The sequence below is a fragment of the Coregonus lavaretus genome, assembly GCF_964263955.1.
Source record: "Coregonus lavaretus genome assembly, chromosome: 30".
NCBI classification, from domain to species: domain Eukaryota; kingdom Metazoa; phylum Chordata; class Actinopteri; order Salmoniformes; family Salmonidae; genus Coregonus; species Coregonus lavaretus.
Window position 1 is genome coordinate 23,264,743 of NC_140017.1, and position 9,353 is coordinate 23,274,095.

A 9,353-nucleotide genomic window follows, 5' to 3' on the forward strand; every position below is an offset into this window, starting at 1 on the left:
TCTCACGGCATTAAGTGAAGAATGGGCTGAGAGCTCAGGGGTGAATACATCAATGACTGGATGGTTTGATAAAATGTTTGGTAAATGGAAAACTATTGTTGCAACTATTCTGGGTGCAGCTATAGCTTGTATGGGTATGCTTGTTCTTTGTGAATGTTGTCTTGTTCCCTGTGTCAAAGGGTTGGTGAGCAAGGCGTTGGAGAAAGCAGTGACCTATGGGCCCATTCCCTACTCAGATCGATGGAACGACGACCTACAGTGGGGAGAACAAGTATTTGATACACTGACGATTTTGCAGGTTTTCCAACTTACAAAGCATGTAGAGGTCTGTAATTTTTATCATAGGTACACTTCAACTGTGAGAGACGGGATCTATAACAAAAATCCAGAAAATCACATTGTATGATTTTTAAGTAATTAATTAGCATTTTATTGCATGACATAAGTATTTGATCACCTACCAACCAGTAAGAATTCCGGCTCTCACAGACCTGTTAGTTTTTCTTTAAGAAGCCCTCCTGTTCTCCACTCATTACCTGTATTAACTGCACCTGTTTGAACTCGTTACCTGTATAAAAGACACCTGTCCACACACTCAATCAAACAGACTCCAACCTCTCCACAATGGCCAAGACCAGAGAGCTGTGTAAGGACATCAGGGATAAAATTGTAGACCTGCACAAGGCTGGGATGGGCTACAGGACAATAGGCAAGCAGCTTGGTGAGAAGGCAACAACTGTTGGCGCAATTATTAGAAAATGGAAGAAGTTCAAGATGACGATCAATCATCCTCGGTCTGGGGCTCCATTTAAGATCTCACCTCGTGGGGTATCAATGATCATGAGGTAGGTGAGGGATCAGCCCAGAACTACACGGCAGGACCTGGTCAATGACTTGAAGAGAGCTGGGACCACAGTCTCAAAGAAAACCATTAGTAACACACTACGCTGTCATGGATTAAAATCCTGCAGCGCACGCAAGGTCCCGCTGCTCAAGCCAGCGCATGTCCAGGCCCGTCTGAAGTTTGCCAATGACCATCTGGATGATCCAGAGGAGGAATGGGAGAAGGTAATGTGGTCTGATGAGACAAAAATAGAGCTTTTTGGTCTAAACTCCACTCTCTGTGTTTGGAGGAAGAAGAAGAATGAGTACAACCCCAAGAACACCATCCCAACCGTGAAGCATGGAGGTGGAAACATCATTCTTTGGGGATGTTTTTCTGCAAAGGGGACAGGACGACTGCACCGTATTGAGGGGAGGATGGATGGGGCCATGTATCGCGAGATCTTGGCCAACAACCTCCTTCCCTCAGTAAGAGCATTGAAGATGGGTCGTGGCTGGGTCTTCCAGCATGACAACGACCTGAAACACACAGCCAGGGCAACTAAGGAGTGGCTACGTAAGAAGCATCTCAAGGTCCTGGAGTGGCCTAGCCAGTCTCCAGACCTGAACCCAATAGAAAATCTTTGGAGGGAGCTGAAAGTCCGTATTGCCCAGCGACAGCCCCGAAACCTGAATTATCTGGAGAAGGTCTGTATGGAGGAGTGGGCCAAAATCCCTGCTGCAGTGTGTGCAAACCTGGTCAAGACCTACAGGAAACGTATGATCTCTGTAATTGCAAACAAAGGTTTCTGTACCAAATATTAAGTTCTGCTTTTCTGAGAGATTTACAACTTTTTGGGAATTATTCTAAGACTTAAGAAGTAGTTGGCTTCAACCATTGAGATAACACAATTCTCGTGACAATAATCCATCTACCTTGCGTATCTGTTTGGACAATTTGCACATTCGGATCGAAATTACTGTTAATTAATATCATCACCCCTTTTGAGTTTCTTAGCCCATGGGAGAAGTATATTTGCCCCCCCCCCCCCCCCCCCCCCCCCCATTCCGTGTAGTTTCTTGAGGGCCGTCGTGGTATCGGCTTGAGGGGAAATATACACGGCAGTGACTATAACCGAAGAGAATTCTCTTGAGAGGTAATACGGTCTGCATTTGATTGTGAGGTATTCTAGGTCGGGTGAACAAAATGACTTGAGTTTCTGTATGTTATCACAATCACTCCATGAGTAGTTAATCATGGAACATACACCCCCGCCTTTCTTCTTCCCAGTCTGCGTGGTGAACTGAGAACCCAGCTGGCTGTATGGACGGGGACAGTATATCCCGAGAGAGCCATGATTCCATGAAACAGAGTATGTTACAGTCCCTGATGCCTCTCTGGATGGAGATCCTCGCCCTGAGCTCGTCTACTTTATTGTCCAGAGACTGAACATTAGCGAGTAATATACTCGGAAGCGGTGGATGATGTGCCCGCCTCATGAGTTGGACTAGAAGTCCACTCCGAATTCCTCTTCTCTGCCGGCGGCGTCTTGGAGCAGCCTCTGGGATAAATTAAATTGCCCTGGGGGGTATGAACAAAGGATCCAATTCGGGAAAGTCGTATTCCTGGTCGTAATGCTGGGGAGTTACCGCCGCTCTGATAACCAAAAGTTATTTCCGGCTGTATGTGAACACAAAAAACATTTTGGGCTAATGGAGGAAACAGCAGCAGGTTCTGTTGGGCCTGTGTGTGTGGTGCTACGGATGTACTTTCTTCTCTCATTTAGCCTGCCCTAGTTACTGCCATGCCAGAGGCCATAAAGGTAATGAGAGCCAATTATGCTCTAAGAAGTCTGTTCCCATGCAGCAGTCTGTAGTAGCCTGAGTATTAGAGAGGAAAGGTACACTACATGACCAAAAGTATGTGGACACCTGCTTGTCGAACATCTCATTCCAAACTCATGGGCATTAATATGGAGTTGGTCTCCCCTTATAACAGCCTCCACTCTAGGACATACAAACAGTGGGAACAAGAGTTAGAAGTTGCATCAACACAACTATTTCAGTGTCTCTAAATGAGCCAATTTACAATGCAAATCCCATGAATCAATCCCACAGCTCTTAGACTGTGTACTGCAAATAAATAAATAATGACATCTCTAAAAGGTTTCCACAGGGACAGACACGCCATTCTCCCTTCCTCCAGGAAATGCATGTAAGTGCCTGTGTAATCCTGATGATGGCGGACAGGCCCATAACTGCAGTGTTGCACTTGATAATTGCTGCCACTGCACAAGTGGTCGTTAATGCAACATTGGCTGCCATCTCTCCCTCTCTCTCTCTCTTTCTCAGTGGTGTTGTAGTGAAAGTAATTACGGTGAAACTTTATCCGAGAGCTCCTGCTCCTCTCTCTGTCTCTGTGAGAGAAGGCAGCCAAGGCAACCAAACCAACTGCGAACGCCGCACATTAGAAGAGTCGTAGGTGCATTGTTGTGGGCTTTAACAAAAAGGAGAACAAAGCCAGATCAGGTTCTGCTTCTTCTCTCCTCTCTCAAGAGCGCTGGGATTCTTTTAACGCCTCGCCTGGAAGACATATGTTCAAAGGGATAGGAGAAGTTTGGGATTCATGTAGAGCAGACAGGCAGGCTGTTGCTGGTGCCATGCATATTCTGATCCACCCACTTCACTGGCTGGCAGATTAACTATTGAGGGGGATTAGGTGGGGAAAATGACAAGCATTTAGACTTAATTAGCCAGAATATTTCACATTATTTTCACACTATCATAGACTGGTGTTGCCAACTGTAGGCTACTTTGCTGGCTCTGATATCTCCTTTTCAGGACAGGTCCAGCTAGTTGCTTGAACTGTGCTGAAAAATTGATATCAGAGCCAGCAAAGTAGCCTACATTCACGATAGTGAATGCGTTTCCAGGCCATCCCAGTACAGCTTGGCTCGGGTCGGCTCGGCTTAGAAGTGTGGAAAGGGTATTGAAATAGCATACTACTACTACTACCAGAATGTATAAGATGAGCTCATTGGAATTATCCATTAGTTGCAAGAATGATGATGATTCTGATGATAATGATGATGGCCTACACTTGTCTATGAAAAATGATGTGGTACAGTACTCCATGAAACAATGTCAATAAAGAGCTTTTATAGATTTTGACCACAGGATGGCACACAAACAATATGATACGGCATGGCACTCAGCAGACAGCTCAACTTCAGTAGGCCTAGAGCTGATATTATACATTAATACTACTAGGCACCCAAAAGCCCCATTATCAGAGCAGAATGTATTTGAAAATGTATATTACTCAGTCCTGCCGATTCCCTATATAAAGGTCACTAGCACCGGTTGAGAGCAGTTTGTGACATGTCCACATAGAATTGCCTTTCCAGACGTAGATCTTTAGTTGGCTGAACTATTTATTGCAGAATGTAAAATAATTGACTGTACAAAAGTGCAGAGGTGTATTCATGCTGTGTTAACACTTCCTGGTCACCTGTGTACTTGAATAAACGTGACCGGTGACCTAACCCCATGTGAGAGTGCCCCTAGTTTACAAATTACGAAGTTAAAACAGCCATAGACAGAAAATATACTCACAACCACTGTTCACAACACTTGATTAAATGAGCGCATAAGCCATCGACATAAGCAGACGGAAATGGGCCATACAACACATTTACAACATGCACAGTAGGGGACACACTATTTTCATGCCACTTCAATACAGCTAAGACCAGAAGTGATTTTCGTAGCAGTTTAGGAGAGCATTTTTGCTAACCCTAAACCTTTTCCTAACCTTAACCTCAATCTCCTTACCTGCTAAGATACATCTCCTAACCTTTGCATAAGTTCTCCTAACCTGCTCTCTGGACTTGGCGCCGGAGAAGATGGCTGCCGTTTTACAGCCCTCTAACCTATTGTACTATTATGTGTGTTTTTTCACGTTATTTGTAATTTATTCTGTACAGCATCAGGCCGGAACCATCGGAGCGGGAGAAGGTGTCCGTCCTCGTTTCCTACCTCTGTGGAAAAGCCCTGGAGTGGGCCAACGCGGTGTGGAACGAAGGAGGAGCCGCGTTGGAGGACTACAGGGAGTTCGCTCGCCTCTTTCGGGCGGTATTCGACCACCCACCCGAGGGTCAAGAGGCGGGTGAGCGACTGGTCCACCTGAGGCAGGGGACGAGGACCGCGCAGGACTTCGCGTTGGAGTTCCGGACGCTGGCAGCGGGGTCCGGGTGGAACGAGCGGGCCCTGATCGACCATTTCCGGTGCCATCTGCGGGAGGATGTCCAACGGGAGCTAGCCTGCAGGGACACCATGTTGTCCTTCGATAAACTGGTGGACATGGCCATTCGGTTGGACAACCTGCTGGCAGCCAGAGGACGTCCTGGTAGGCGTCTGCCCGTTTCCACCCCGGAAGACTCGGACCTCGAGCCGATGGAGCTGGGTGGAGCCGCCGGCCGAGAGAGCGGAGGACGACAGAGGCAGTCCCACACTGGTGGCGCGAAGGGACATTTCACCACACGTTGTCGTCAACGCTCTTCTGGGTTTGGAGGCGGCAGGCAGGGCACTCTCGCATCACCCCAGGTATCGAACACCCACACTCATTCAGAGCCCTCTGCTGCTCGTCTCCTTTCCTGAGCACATGGATGTTCCCCAGTGTAAGGCGCTAGTCGATTCAGGCGCAGCTGGGAACTTTATGGACAGGGCATTCGCACACCGTGTGCTCAGGAAAGGAGACGAGCATTGATTCCCCTATCCATTCCACGCCCCATCAGAGCACTTGATAGTCGACCATTAGGGTCCGGGTTGGTTAAGGAAGTTACTGCACCAGTCACCATGATTACCCAGGAGACTCATTGTGAGCAGGTTACTTTTTCCATTATTGAGTCTCCTGCTTTCCCTGTGGTATTAGGTATCCCTTGGCTAGCACTCCACAACCCCACCTTCTCATGGCCGCAGAGGGTTCTCACGGGGTGGTCGCGAGAGTGTCAGGGTAGGTGTCTAGGTGTTTCCGTTGGTGCAACCACGGTGGAAAGTCCAGACAGTACCTCCACCGTGCGCATTCCCCCTAAATACCTCGATCTGGCGCAAGTGCTCTCTAAAACGCAGGCTACTAAATTACCACCTCATCGGGCGGGGGATTGCTCGATAAACCTCCGGGTAGACGATGTACCTCCCAGGAGTCATATATACCCCCTGTCACAGGCTGAAACGGTAGCTATGGAAACATATGTCACAGAGTCCCTGCGTCAGTGGTATATACGTCCCTCCACTTCACCCGCCTCCTCGAGTTTCTTCTTTATGAAGAAGAAGTACGGAGGTCTGCGCCGGTGCATTGATTATCGACAACTGAACAGGGAGATGATAAGATTTAGTTATCCTCTCCCCCTCATTCCTTCAGTGATTGAATCAATGCATGGGGCGCGCTTCTTCACCAAATTAGCTCTCAGGAGTGGGTACAACCTGGTGCGTATCCGAGAGGGAGATGAGTGGAAGACAGCATTCAGCACAACCACGGGGCATTATGAATACCTGGTGATGCCCTATGGTTTGATGAATGCTCCCTCAGTTTTCCAGTCCTTTGTGAACAAGGTGTTTCGGGACATGCTTGGTCGGGGTGTAGTGGTCTACATCGATGACATCCTGGTGTATTCCGCTACGCGCGCCGAGCATGTGTCCCTGGTTCGCAAGGTGCTGGCCCGACTGTTGGAAAATGACCTTTATGCTAAGGCAGAGAAGTGTATGTTTTTCTAGCAGTCCGTCTCCTTCCTTGGATACCGCATTTCCACCTCAGGTGTGGAGATGGAGGGAGATCGCATTTCAGCTGTGCGGGATTGGCCGACTCCAACCACGGTTAAGGAGGTGCAGCGCTTCCTTGGCTTTGCCAACTATTATCGGAGGTTTATCCGGGGCTTTGGCAAGGTCACAGCTCCCATTACCTCCCTGTTGAAGGGTGGGCCGTCCCGGCTCCGCTGGTCTACCGAGGCTGACCTTCAGCAAACTGTGGGGTCTGTTCACCTCAGCCCCAGTACTGGCCCACCCCGATTCATCACTACCGTTCGTAGTGGAGGTGGATGCGTCCGAGGTTGGGATAGGAGCTGTCCTGTCTCAACGCTCGGGTACGCCACCCAAGCTCCGCCCCTGTGCGTTCTTTTCGAAGAAGCTCTGCCCGGCGGAGCAGAACTACGGTGTTGGTGATCGGGAGCTGTTGGCCGAGCCTTGACCGTGTGGAGGCATTGGCTCGGGGGCAAAACACCCTTTCCTCACCTGGACGGACCACCATAACCTGGAGTACATCCGGGCAGCGAGGAAGCTGAATCCTCGCCAGGTCAGGTGGGCCCTATTCTTCACCCGGTTTGATTTCACTCTATCATACATCCTGGGTACGAAGAACGTGAAGGCAGACGCGCTGTCCCGGCTGTATGACACAGAGGAGAGGCCCAGAGACAACACTCCCATACTGCCGGCCTCCTGCATTGTGGTGCCGGTAGTATGGGCGATGGACGCGGATATAGAGCAGGCATTACGCACGGATCCCTCTACACCTCAGTGTCCAGATGTGCTACAGTACGTGTCTGCTCTTATCCGTGATCGTCTGATCTTCTGGGCACACATGTCACCCTCCTCTGGTCACCCAGGTATCGGTCGTACAGTGCGCTACCTGAGCGGAAAGTATTGGTGGCCTACATTGGCTAAGGACGTGAGGGTGTACGTCTCCTCCTGCTCGGTGTGCGCCCAGAGTAAGGCACCTAGGCACCTCCCAGCGGGTAAGCTACAACCGTTACCAGTTCCACAACGACCATGGTCTCACCTTAGCATTGATTTTCTGACTTATCTTCCCCTCTCCCAAGGTAACACCACCATCCTGGTCGTTGTGGACCGCTTCTCAAAGTCCTGCCGCCTCCTTCCTCTGCCCGGTCTCCCCACGGCCCTGCAGACTGCGCAGGCACTGTTTACTCACGTCTTCCGGCACTACGGGGTACCAGAGGATATAGTGTCTGACCGAGGTCCCCAGTTCACGTCCAAGGTCTGGAAGGCGTTCATTGAACGTCTGGGGGTCTCGGTCAGCCTGACCTCTTGGTTCCACCCCGAGAGTAATGGGCAGGTGGAACGGGTAAATCAGGACGTGGGTAGGTTCCTGCGGTCCTACTGCCAGGACCGGCCGGGGGAGTGGTCAGTGTTCTTGCCATGGGTAGAATATGCCCAGAACTCTCTCCGCCACTCCTCCACTAACCTAACGCCTTTCCAGTGTGTTCTAGGTTACCAACCGGTTCTGGCACCGTGGCACCAGAGCCAGACCGAGGCTCCTGCGGTGGACTGGTTTTGGCGCACGGAGGAGATGTGGGATGCTGCCCACATTCACCTCCAACGCGCCGTACGTTGTCAGAAGGCCAACGCTGACCGCCACCGCGGTGAGGCCCCCGTCTTTGTACCGGGGGATCGGGTCTGGCTCTCGACCCGGAATCTGCCCCTCCGCTTGCCCTGCCGGAAGCTGAGCCCGCGGTTTGTGGGGCCGTTCAAAGTCCTGAGGAGAGTCAACGAGGTCACATTTAGGTTATTACTTCCCCCTGATTACCGTATTAACCCCTTGTTTCATGTGTCTCTCCTCAGGCCGGTGGTAGCTGGTCCGCTCCAGGAGTCTGAGGTGCGGGAGGTCCCTCCACCTCCTCTGGACATCGAGGGGGCCCCGGCGTACTCGGTCCGTTCCATCTTGGATTCGAGGCGTCGGGTGGGGGGCCTTCAGTACCTCGTGGAGTGGGAGGGGTACGGTCTAGAGGAACGATGCTGGGTCCCGGTGAGGGATATCCTCGATCCCTCCATGGGATTTCCACCATCGCCATTCGGCTCGCCCTGCTCCGCGTCCTCCTGGCCATCCCTGAGGCCGGGGTCGGCGCGCTGCTGGAGCCGCGCGTTAAGGGGTGGGTACTGTCACGACTTCCGCCGAGGCTGCTTCCCCTCCTTGTTCGGGCAGGTTTCAGCGTTCGTCGTCACCGGCTTACTAGCTGCTGCCGATCCATTTATCATCACTCCACTTGTCTTGTCTAATTAATCACACACACCTGGTCCTTATCCCCAATTAGTCATTGTATAAGTGTTCACTCTGCTTCCTCGTCTGTGTGGGTGATTGTTTGTAGTGAGCTGTGTGTAGCTCGGTTGAGCTACCCTTACCTTGTTGCCAGGGTAGAAATGTCCCCTGTGCCTGAGTTTTGTTGTCGCATGCTTGCGCAACTGTTTATCGACTGAATAAACTTTTTGGATGCGTATTACTCTCCTGCGCCTGACTCCTTCTATCACACAGGGGTGCCTTGTAAGGATCCGACGGCGAGCGAGTAAACTGCCTCTTCCATCAATCCTATTAGCCAATGTTCAATCATTTGAAAATAAATTAGATGACCTACGATTACGGTTATCCTACCAACGGGACATTAAAAACTGTAATATCTTATGTTTCACCGAGTCGTGGCTGAACGACGACATGGACAACATACAGATGACGGGATATACGCTAC